The sequence below is a fragment of the Tachypleus tridentatus genome, chromosome 1 (assembly GCF_004210375.1).
Source record: "Tachypleus tridentatus isolate NWPU-2018 chromosome 1, ASM421037v1, whole genome shotgun sequence".
Lineage (NCBI taxonomy): Eukaryota > Metazoa > Arthropoda > Merostomata > Xiphosura > Limulidae > Tachypleus > Tachypleus tridentatus.
In genome coordinates, this window is record NC_134825.1 from 144,521,588 (window position 1) to 144,533,208 (window position 11,621).

The following is an 11,621-nucleotide window of genomic DNA, read 5'->3' on the forward strand; positions in this document are numbered from 1 at the left end:
CATTTGCTTAAGGCAGGTTTTCAATAACAACAAGCGATAAAACTTGGTACTATACAAAATTCGAATATTTAAAAATATCAGTTTTTATAACAAGTAAAAATTATCAAAAATATTGACCCTTCTGAAAAGATATGGATACAACAAAATATGGATACGATGTCTATTTACTGAAGAATTATCTTAACTCTATTCCTGTTCTGTGTGTCACCTGGGATTTGCAGGAAGTAATACTAAAACACTTGAAATACGACTACATTTATTTGATATGCAGCTGGTGTTCGTCAACGTGGCAACATAAACTGGTTATTTTGGTTCAAACTGTGAAATTACCATTGCGCATATGAGTGATGATGATGATAGGTTAAGTTACTTTCACTCAAGAGAAAATGTACAATAATGATTTTTAGTTGCTTAAACTCTTTTCTTCACCTTTTTCAATAATACTAGAAGGATATGCTTCAATCATACCTACTTCGGTAAGTGGATGAATGAAAATATCCATTAAATGACCTAAGGTACGGAAAGGCCTCAGTTCAAGTCTGATAGAAATATTAGTACATATTTATAATTGTTAGGATTGCTAAGGTGATTGCGAATGAGTTGGCATTATCTGATACACATAACATAGCTTGTATTTTAATTATTTCCTAGGAATTTCTTATTTAAGCGTATCGCTTTTCTTACGCCTGTGCAAACTGAAGCTCGAAGATTTTACTTTAGTTTTAATTCTCACCAATACGTCTGGATTGAATGATTGATTATTTGAAATTTAGCACAAAGAGCAATGTGTGCTCTACCCACCACGGGTATCCAAACCCGCTTTCTAACGGTGGGAATCCTCAGACATACCACTGTGCCACTGGTGGGACAGCATACCTCTGAGTCTACGAAAATTATGTGAAAGATCAAGACACACAGTTGTGTCTTACAGAACACGATGTGTGTTGTTGATAAGAGTGATAGTTTAGCAGTTTTTCCACTTTCTGTAGCTCATACTGTGGTAATCTAAACTGTTACAAATTTTAAGTGGAGAGGTTCTACTATACCCTTATTACATATTTCAAATTTCAACGTAATTTATTCAAAAATACTCCAGGTAATCTCCAATTGTCTTTGAGTTTCTTCCCTTTTTTCCTTCAAGCCGAAAATACAGATATTTTATTTGTTAGAACAACTTAGCTTTCCTAGATTTTTTTTCAAATTTCAAGAACATTATCATAATGCATCTTCACAACTTACAACATGTCATATTTGCATCATGTAGGTGATGACAAGAAACTGTTAATATAGTTTCAATGGCGTTACTAGAGAGTTAGCTATTGACACTGTTGTGCAAAGTTATTCAACAAAAACCGACCACTTTCGACCAAAATGTTTTGCGCATGCCTATGCAAAAAGTCATATTTGGCCTGAAGTTTTTACTACCGTTTTACCTGAGAGTAAAGGTGGACCCTTTTTCAGATTTTATCTTTCGGATTATAAATGGCTGATTTAAAACAAAAAATTATAGGGTAAAAGCAAGTGTAGATAAATATAGTTGTGGCTAGGCCAAGAAAACTAGCTCAAGTTTACAAAACAGTTGTACAGGTGAACAGTTATTATTCATTGTCAAATTTTAAACAGAAATTTGCTAAATTTTGTAAAATTCTCCTAATGAAAGAGCATTTAATGTTACATGATATTATCTTAAGCAATTAGTGTAAATAAAGATGTCTGATACCATTGTACAGAGTACATGTAGGTGATGACAAGAAACTGTTAATATAGTTTCAATGGCGTTACTAGAGAGTTAGCTATTGACACTGTTGTACAGAGGAAAAACTACCGCCGAAAATTTTAAATAATCTGGTTGTAATCCTAAACCTAGAATACGTTGCTAACGAGGGTAACTTTCTTACTTGTAATTTGTTGGTGTGTATTGACAAAAAAGTCACGATATCTAATGAAAAACATCTTAGGTGTGAAAAAAAAAAAAAGGATTGAGCGTGCAACTTACAGGAGTGAACTCGAAATCAACGGCCAAATTGATAACTACATTTATAATATTTTTACTGATCTCACAACAAATATTCATTCACTAGCTAACTAGGCCACGTATTTTGTTTTAACCATTATCATGCTGCCCCAAAATAAACAGAAACGTGGCCTGCCTCACAAATTAATTACCAAAAATTGTAAAATCCTATAAGTGTAACTGTTGGTTTGGCATTAATTTTGCACACTCGATCATTCTTAGGTATCAAAGATATCGGGTAGAAGAGGCCAAAATATTCACCGTAATTGAAACCCATTGTTATAACTGTTAACACTAAAGGGATGTTGTAGCAACATACAAACCTCTTCTTCCATGCATGAACTGTGATGGAGACCAGCATGATTCTGACTGCTCGAAACAACATCAAAACGCATTATGCTTAAACTGCAAACAGAACACACAGCAAATTATAAAAGATATCTTAAATATAAAAACACTGTAACTTTGTGTTTAGTTACAGCCAAAGCGAAATATAAGGACAACAAAACAAGAATTTATAACATACAAACAATTTTAAACCCACTGAAACAAATGCACAATACATGAAAATAAACGCTCAAAAATCAACCAGAGAAACACCATTGCTATCGATACTAACATCATAGACTATGATTACATATACACAGCATACATCATGGCTATCACATGCAGAAGCAACACGTACACATTCACATGGTCAAGAAAACTCTAGCCAATGAAACAGTCACAGCCCATGAAAACTATCGTAGATCAATCAAACACGAGTACAACTCAATAAAATGATCAAGCAATTAATATCTCGCACTTAAATGTAACAAATCTATCATAATTAGCCCCAAAAATACAGAAAATAACCAAATGATAGAAGCAGTTAAACATAGATTTATAGATCTCGTTAAACCATACCAAATCCTCACACTCAAGCAGACAAGACCCTTCTTCTCATTAATATTGCTTAGCTACATTCTATATCCATAATTCCATAAATAATTTATATTTTCATGAGCGCTCATTCACAAATTCAATAAGTTTTTTTTTGCAATTATTTTGCATACTATTTTATTAATAATTTTCAAGAAAGCTTATTGTTGTTACTCATTTAAAGCTTTATGTTAAAGGACAGGTCAGTAAGAGATAAATTTCTTAAAAAGAAACGAAAATTTTGTATTTAAAAAAAATTAAACGTGGTCTTATAGCTGGTGTGATTAGAATTTGAATGCAGTAACTTGTGGTTCGCAAAAACGTACTTAACATATTAGAGCGGAGAATGCGTTAAATCTAATAATGAATCCCACTACTGAAGTTGGTTGCGTTGTATTAAATAGAGTTTGGACCTTCAAAATGTCTTTATAGTCTATGTGACCAGTTCCGATCATGCTTTATATTTTAAAATAGCCCTATAGCGTAGTTTCTGTTGCAAACGGTCCTGCATTAAGGCTGTCATGTCCAACGCATTATACTCTTCCAAATATTTTTTTCCCAACTCATCTACAGTATGAGGACAACAATTTTCCAGCACCAGTTTTTATGGTCCAATTGTATAAAACTCCATAGGCGCTGTACTCAGTGACTATATTTTCGAATGTAATACCAAAGATATCCGTTTGATTTTGGAGGTATGGAATGATTTAACAAATATTTCTTTGAAACAATTTGTGTGTGTGTGTGTGTGTGTGTGTGTGTGACTTGGGACGCCTTTCCAAAAAAAATATTTTTAATGATTTTGTTGTATACTGTTCCCTGGGAAAGTGGACGTAGATTCTCATCTGTTACAAGACACCTCTCTTTGCTTACCATCGCTGGAGAACGACATGTTTCGGGTATCTTTCTGGATGGTTCTGTGAAGCAAAAGGGACATCCCTGTCTTGAAAATTCTAAATCCTCTATCTGAACATATTGCATGAATATTTTGCGTCAGAGTTGAAATATGTCTTTTCGAAAAAGAGATAAATTATCGTTGTCATCGCATTACCTAAAAACACCAAATAATGATAAAATGTAGTTCTGATACTTCTCCAAAATTTCATAATGTGGTATAGAAATAATAAAAACAAGTTGAAATCTTATGCCTCTGGTATTAAACAGTGATGTGATATTTATCGAAATAATGGTTTTGTTTTTTTTCCAACTCTGTGCAGTCACATCTGATGATTCATACCAAAATATGCACATTAAGAACAAGTAATAAAACCAAATATCAGTAATGATAAAAAACATCTTAAATTTATTTCTTAAGATTTGTCTTGCAAAATCGGATACTAATTAGTTTTCTATAGCCTAATATCTATTGCTTTGTAGGCCTGTAAGTCTATGTTATTGATGTTTTGTTAGATACATTACTCTATTTTTAATTTCTGTCTTTACGCTATTTTCATTATTCCTTTTTTTTAACCAACCACAACCGTTTTCATCCAGTATTGACCAATATAAAATAAGAAAATTCATGCAGTCCACAATGATCGTACTTTGCCTAGAAAATAAGACAACTTTTCAGAATCAGCGTGCTACATTCGTTAGAGTGCCAACCTGCAGATTATAAAGTCCAAGGTTCTCGCTGAGATGCCACTGAACGTGCTTCACGCTTTCATCAGTGGGTGTATTATAACAATTATATTCAATCCCAAACAAATGTGTTTCAGTGTGATAGGTTACTGACTGGCTAACGTCTTTTTTATCAGCATTCCAAAATTAAGGATGGCTATAATTGAATATTAGAAGGTCTCACTCTCTTGGTCATTTAGCCCACGTGCGAAAAAAGTACTGTCAGGTAAAAATACAACAGTTCCTGTTACAATAATAACCTCAGTCACGCAAACTTTTAATAACAAAATACGTCATTTTTAATATGACTTATAACTTCCTGTGCAATCAAAGTAATATTAGAAAAAAAAAATTGTATGGACGTTTGAGGAGAAGAGAAACATCGAATATCACTGATGTAGTGTGGCCCATAAAAAAAATATGGAAAATAAGGTATAATAATGTTTGATATGTCAGAGTTTTTGGTCTTACATGAACCATTTATTTCTACAGCTTAGAAAGGCAATGTCCATTTCATTACTCTTACATTATTCTTTCTAACAAGCAGTTTGTAGTGACATTTCAAATGTTCCTATGTTATAATTATCTTCATTTGAGAAATATTTGTGAAACAGCTTTTTATTGAAAATGTTATTAAAGAAAATCAAAGCTATATTAAAATTATTGCACAAACGTGGTACTAGCATATTTCAATAAAGTATTGAATTGCTTACAGTAATTCACAACTGAACTACGGAAAAACCTCAATGAAAATAATAATAATATGAGTTACTGTAGTAAGTAATATTTATAGCATTAAACTCATATTAGTACATTTTAATAATGTAAGTATAGTATTGTATTGCTTACAGTAATTCACACTGGAAACAATAATTCTCTGAATTATTGTAGCAAATAATATTTATATTATGTGTAGTGTCAGTCATATCAACACAGATTAGATTCTAAGTCAAGAGATTGTGAAATTAGCACGTCACTCCCTATACTATAAAAATGAAACTTATTTTTAAACAATGAACTACAACCACGCGTAACAAAAACGTTAGCTATTTACTTAACGTTTTTTTTTCCTCATTTTAGGGCCGATCATGACCTATTGGTTAGCATGTCGGGCTGTGGATCGGAGGGTCAAAAACTCGAAATGTGATGCCACTTAAAACGTTTTGCACTTTCATCTGTAAGTGCATTATAAAATCGGTAAAAAACTCCAAAATTATATTGAAAGAACTGAAAAAGTCCCTTGTAACAGTAGGTGCTCATGACTGGGTGCTTTCTCTCTGATGAGCGATTCAAAATAACTGTAACTGTACCTAAATCATAAGATTCTGATTTGACCGTTTTAGCTCTCGTTCTGGTTTAATTCATTGTTTTTCTTGTTGTTTTAGATAGAACACATTTAACTCTGATAACATATGAAGTGAAAATTTCAACAAAAGCTTGATTTGTGACGTAATTTTCAGTTCTATTCATTTTTCTGTCACAGTTCTAAATACTTGATTTTCTAAATGTTACAAAACTATCTAAACTTCATCACATACTATGATGAAATTTAGAACGAAAATGTCGACAAGAGCGAATATAACTAACTATTGGTTCAAAGTTCTTAGTTCTCTTACTGTTATAGTGTCTCTTAATAACTAATATTTAGAATCGAATTATATTATAATAACTAATATAACTATTTTCTTTGTTTTCAATATATCAAATTAATTGTTTTCTGAATTTTATTTCAAGTTACTGTATTTCTAGTTTCAATGTTACCTTACGTTCAGAAATTACTAAAAAACAAATATCCGAAGTATGATAACCTTGAAAATAACAATATAAATTAAATTTCAAAATATTTCTTACCTATGCGGCTAACTATATATTTCTTTTCTGAAAATAACAATGTAATCAGCAACAACAAAGTTAAACTTTACATCGTTGCCTCAATAAAATAACCGAAAAAGTATATCTATAATCGTTTACTTAATATTAACACGTACCTTTGCTGTTGTTATACCTATTATTACAATAACAGTTACAAGACAACGCTCTAGAAAGGTTAACTTGACAGTCATTGACGTAATAAATTCGCTTAATATTTTGTGATGAAGTATCGACACCTGTACATGGGAAGTACGAAATCCAGCTATGTGTAGAAATACCCACCTGTACATGTACAAAATACACAAGAAATGCGTGAATTCCTATACTTTGTAAGTTTTTAATAATCTGTATGTTTCCTCTTCTTTCAAGGTAAATGATCTATAACTGGTTCTGTCTTCGTTGTAAAGCAATCACGTACCACGTATAAAGTCTGTAAAAAATATAGAAGACAGATGAACTTAACTAATTGCTTAAAAAAACAATTAAAATTAAAGTACACCAAAAATACACTTCCTGATACATCACTTGACTAACGGTGCGTTAATAACAATTTGTTTCTACGTTATATACGTTAAAAGGATGAACATTTTGTTCTAATGTCTCTTGAATATTCAATGTACGTATTGCTTGACAAAAGCACAATCACTTGACTGGTAAGTGTAGAGAAAACCGAAACTCTAAGTTTACCTGTTCGTTTCAAATTCATGCGCAAAGCTACACAAAGACCATTTACGCTAACAATTTTTAATTTTGATTTGATAGACTAGAGAAAAGGCAGCTAGTCAACATCCACTCCACATCGAATAGAGGGGGTTGACTGTCACTCTTATAACACACCCACGGCCCCAAAGCAAACAGTGCGATTTAGGGGCAATGGGACACAAACCATGGACTTTCATATTCACAGTCCGGCACGCTAATCTGCAGAATATGCTTGACCTACGCATATAAGTAATTAACTAATTAAAACATAAAAAACAAAAACTTTTCTGTTAACCAAGGATTTATGTGCAGCTTTATACAGATGAAATTATCGAAAAACATGAAAGATCAATACATTAAAATTGGTTCGAAAGAGAAGAAAAATTATCATTAGTAATGTAATTAGAACCAGCACTTACAACTATGAATGGTGTCATTTTTATATAAATTAAATTACTTGTTGCAACACTTGCGTTTTTTTGTTTTTCATGAGCATAATAAACTTGAGCTGAAATAATAAAACAAAACGGCATAGAATATAACCCAGGATGGCCAGGTAGGTTAAGGCGTTCGACTCGTAATATGAGGGTCACGAGTTCGAATCCCCGTCGCACCAAACATGCTCGCCCTTTCAGCCGTAAGGGCGTTATAATGTGACGATCAATCCTATTATTCGTTGGCAAAAGAGTAGCCCGAGAATTGGCAGTGGGTGGTGATGACTAACTGACTTCTCTCTGGTCTTATACTGCTAAATTAGGGACAGCTAGCGCATATAGTCCTCGTGTAGCTTTGCGCAAAATTCATAACAAATAAACAATCCATAGAATACTGTCCATGTAAATGTTAAAAACAAATTGTATTCTAAAGACGGCTGGTACGGGTATTAAACTTTATTTTAATTAAAGTTTTATTAATACACATATCAGCCATTTTTAGAATAAACTTCTATTTCAGGTAGGCTTCTCATGATCATAAATAAAAAACTGCTTGCAATGAACAAGCAACCTAATCATTTTTATCAAATTCATTACAAAAGGATCGGGATACTACTTTTATAATTTCTATTTTACATGAAGCATTATAAAGTGTGTGTTCTTATAGCAAAGCCACATCGGGCTATCTGTCGAACCCACCGAGGGGAATCGACCCCCCTGATTTTAGCTTTGGAAATCCGTAGATTTGCCGCTGTACCAGCAATAAAAACCAAAGCAATAAAACAACTTGTAATTATTTTTTTTAAAAAAAGTGACAACGTAAGAAGTTTCAAACATGTTCAGTGATAATAACTGTGATATTCGTTTCCTACAATTAAGGCACGAAAACTATCAAATTGATTAATGTCAATATCACGCAAGAATACAGCATTTGTAAGTACTTCTCCATGTCCATTTTAATAATAATAATATTAAATAAATAAATATATATATATATACACACGTCAATATCACGCAAGAATACAGCATTTGTAAGTACTTCTCCATGTCCATTTTAATAATAATAATATTAAATAAATATATATATATATATATATATATACACACTTTGACAAAGTTAACTGTCGTTATTGTTTTTTGAGCAGCATTTTAATTTAAATAAACATACGTCTTATATGTTATTATTTTCTTTATATCTTTCATAACAGAAAAGCTTTAGATTGTTCTCCTATTTTTGGTTATATATACATCAAGTAACATAGATGCTGTCATTTCATGACTAGCTAGTTTGACGTTATCCTCATGCTTAATAAATAGGTTTTAAAATATCTGTACATCGTTTATTCACACTTAGGTATATTAATATAAATTAACGTTTTTCACTCGTAAATTCATGTTTTACAGAACTAGTACCTACAAATAGAGATTGGTCAGCTTTCAAGGTCACCTTGAAAAACACTTCCTGTTCACGCCGTATGTACCTGTTTTTCATATTTATTACCCCACACTCTGACCTTTATTCTCTTCACTAGCGATGAAGTCGAGTTGCTGGGTCTTTGAAAATCTGCTATAAACTACAGGTGACTGAAGGCAAGACAAAGTTCTTTGAAATATGTTACATTATATTACACGTTTCATTAAAAAATTTGGTTAAATGAAAGACTAAAATTTAATGTGATTTAAAGATGCTAAAACAAGGTAATTTCTATTCAGGCCTGCAACTGCTGTTGTTACCTTTCGAGAATTATGTACACAAACTATTGCTTCACAGCTTTAGTATGAAATATTTTTTGTTAAAATTATCTAAATTTGTCCCTACTCTCTCTAAGCTTAAATGTGTTTTTTTTAAATATTTAAAAATGCCAACACGTGAATTTTTACTTCACTGTTTACGAGTTGCTGTTATAATTCCTGTTTCAGTTTTTCTTCAAAAATGTTTTTGTGAATTTTAAATCGACTCTAAGTAAAACGTTTTTTTATCTGTCTTCCATGCTCATCTACAGCGACATTCACACGTTTTTCATTGTAATGTTAAAACTTAACAGTTTGAGATTTAAATTTCACAGCTTTATTACGCATTAACAACTAGTATTCCACGGAAATAAATTTTCTTTTTTTCTTTCAAAATGAAATATTTGCGTATTATGTGCAAAACAATTAGTTTTAGCACAGAAATGACATCTGTTAGTGACGTAAGTTTCCAGTATTTTTAAATGCAAGGTCACTCTATGGGTCAAAAGTCAGAACAATAATGGCTGACTCCCACACTAGATTATAGGTGATCACCAAATGGAGTAGGTTACTTAACATGCCCTGAGGGGGTTAACTACATGGTAAATGTAAAAGGTCAGGTTCATTGCCTGCCAAATGAGACCATCTAACGTTCCTCAGGCAGTTGAGGTCACACGACACAGAAAGAATGCCTCACAGAGAAAATGAAAGTATACAGTCTAACTAACAAAAGCATGCATGACTAGATACGTCTAAAATGAGTTCATAATTGGATATTTTGATTGATGTCACGTGAGAAGGAGGGATCAGAGGCCACGGGAACTCCCAGCCATTTTCAAATGCAGGTTGCGAATACGATAAACATCTCTAAGTAGTAAAGTTCTTGTTTTTCTCATAAGAGTTGTGAGAGGAGATATTAAGAGGCAGAGCCATTTCTGAATGAGAAATATCATATAAGAAACGCAATGAGAAAGCCTGTACGTTAAATGTCAGAATATCTTGAAGAAGATTATAGAGCTGCAAAAACTATAAATCTTAAATATTTCTGAATTATGAGCAGAAGTACCCACATATCTACATGCACGTGCATACAGGGTGTTCGTAAAGTCACTGTGCAGTTTTGAAAGCAGCGATAACAGCATTCATTCAGTTTATTTCAAGCCCCAGCAACTGATAGCGGTGTTTAGAAACAAAATAAGAAGGATCCAGGCCTGTATTGATGCCAACGGAGGTCACTTCCAGCATTGTTTATAATTGTCATTCATATTTACCTCCTGCATTCTATATTGAAACATGTCTATTAATAAATATATAAGTGCACAGTGACTTTCCGAACACCCTGTAGTATAACGTACATATCTATGTATTTACATAACGTACATACACGTATACCTAATGCATGAAAATTTATATAGACATACATAAAACAAAATAAAAATGGTTATACTGTCAATGTCAGATTAAAACATAAAAAAACAGTTAATATAATTTAAAGTTTACCACAAAAGTTTGTCTTCTTTTTGGAGCCTAAATAAAATATTTTAAGGCGTTAATTAAAATCAAGTAGAATATAATTCCAACATTTAAAAAAGTATTTTTTCGTTTAGAAGTAAGTGGTACATGTGATAAATAATATTAAAACTTTGCGTAATTTGTCATACATTTTTCTCATTCTATCGGTACCACTTAGCAGCGAACGTTCGAAGATTTTAAAACCGAAACCATGACATCACAAAATCCTTATATTAAGGATGCTGTCTGTGAGACGTCATAGATCATAAATAATTTCGTGACTATTTTCACAACTGTCTAGTTCTGTTAGCTCGCAAATAATACTCTTGGAATTTTAATAAAATATTATTTTTATTCTACCCCAAAATAATAATCATGGGTATATTACTGATTATATATTTTTGTTACAATAATAGCACCTACTCATCGATAGTCTGGAATCATCATTATACATCTATCATACATGACAGAACTTTCAGACCAGTACATATACTGTCGCAATTAAAAACACCAGTGCATTCATGTCATGTTGAACAGTCATATGTTTGTATTAAAGAGAAAAAAGCAAACGTAGGGTTGTGGCCAGCACTAGACTGGTAAGATCTATTTCCAAAACAAAAAAAGTCTACCTCTTTTTCTACACATAGATGCTAGGTGATTTGCCTTAGCCCTAATGACACTTGCAAAAAAAAAAAATTACAAATTTAAGAAAGCAAAAATAAAGAGGAGTTTAGCTTATCTCACAGTAGTAAGCTGTTGAGTCGTTTAACGTCTTGAGTAAGCCTTTTCAAATAAAACAAAATTAGAAAATAATG

The 11,621-nt window shown here is 32.2% G+C and overlaps 2 long non-coding RNA genes across 2 annotated transcripts; one reads left to right on the forward strand and one right to left on the reverse strand.

Moving 5' to 3' along the window:
- The first annotated feature begins 287 nt into the window (after positions 1-287).
- LOC143226050 (uncharacterized) lies at positions 288-6,509 on the forward strand. Its single transcript, XR_013014262.1, has 2 exons — positions 288-476; positions 5,636-6,509. It is a non-coding gene; the product is annotated as an uncharacterized LOC143226050 (long non-coding RNA).
- On the reverse strand, positions 5,635-9,299 carry LOC143226054 (uncharacterized). The gene is made up of 2 exons (XR_013014263.1): positions 8,981-9,299; positions 5,635-6,857 (listed from the first exon to the last, which is right to left on the reverse strand). It is a non-coding gene; the product is annotated as an uncharacterized LOC143226054 (long non-coding RNA).
- Between the last annotated feature and the right edge of the window lie 2,322 nt (positions 9,300-11,621).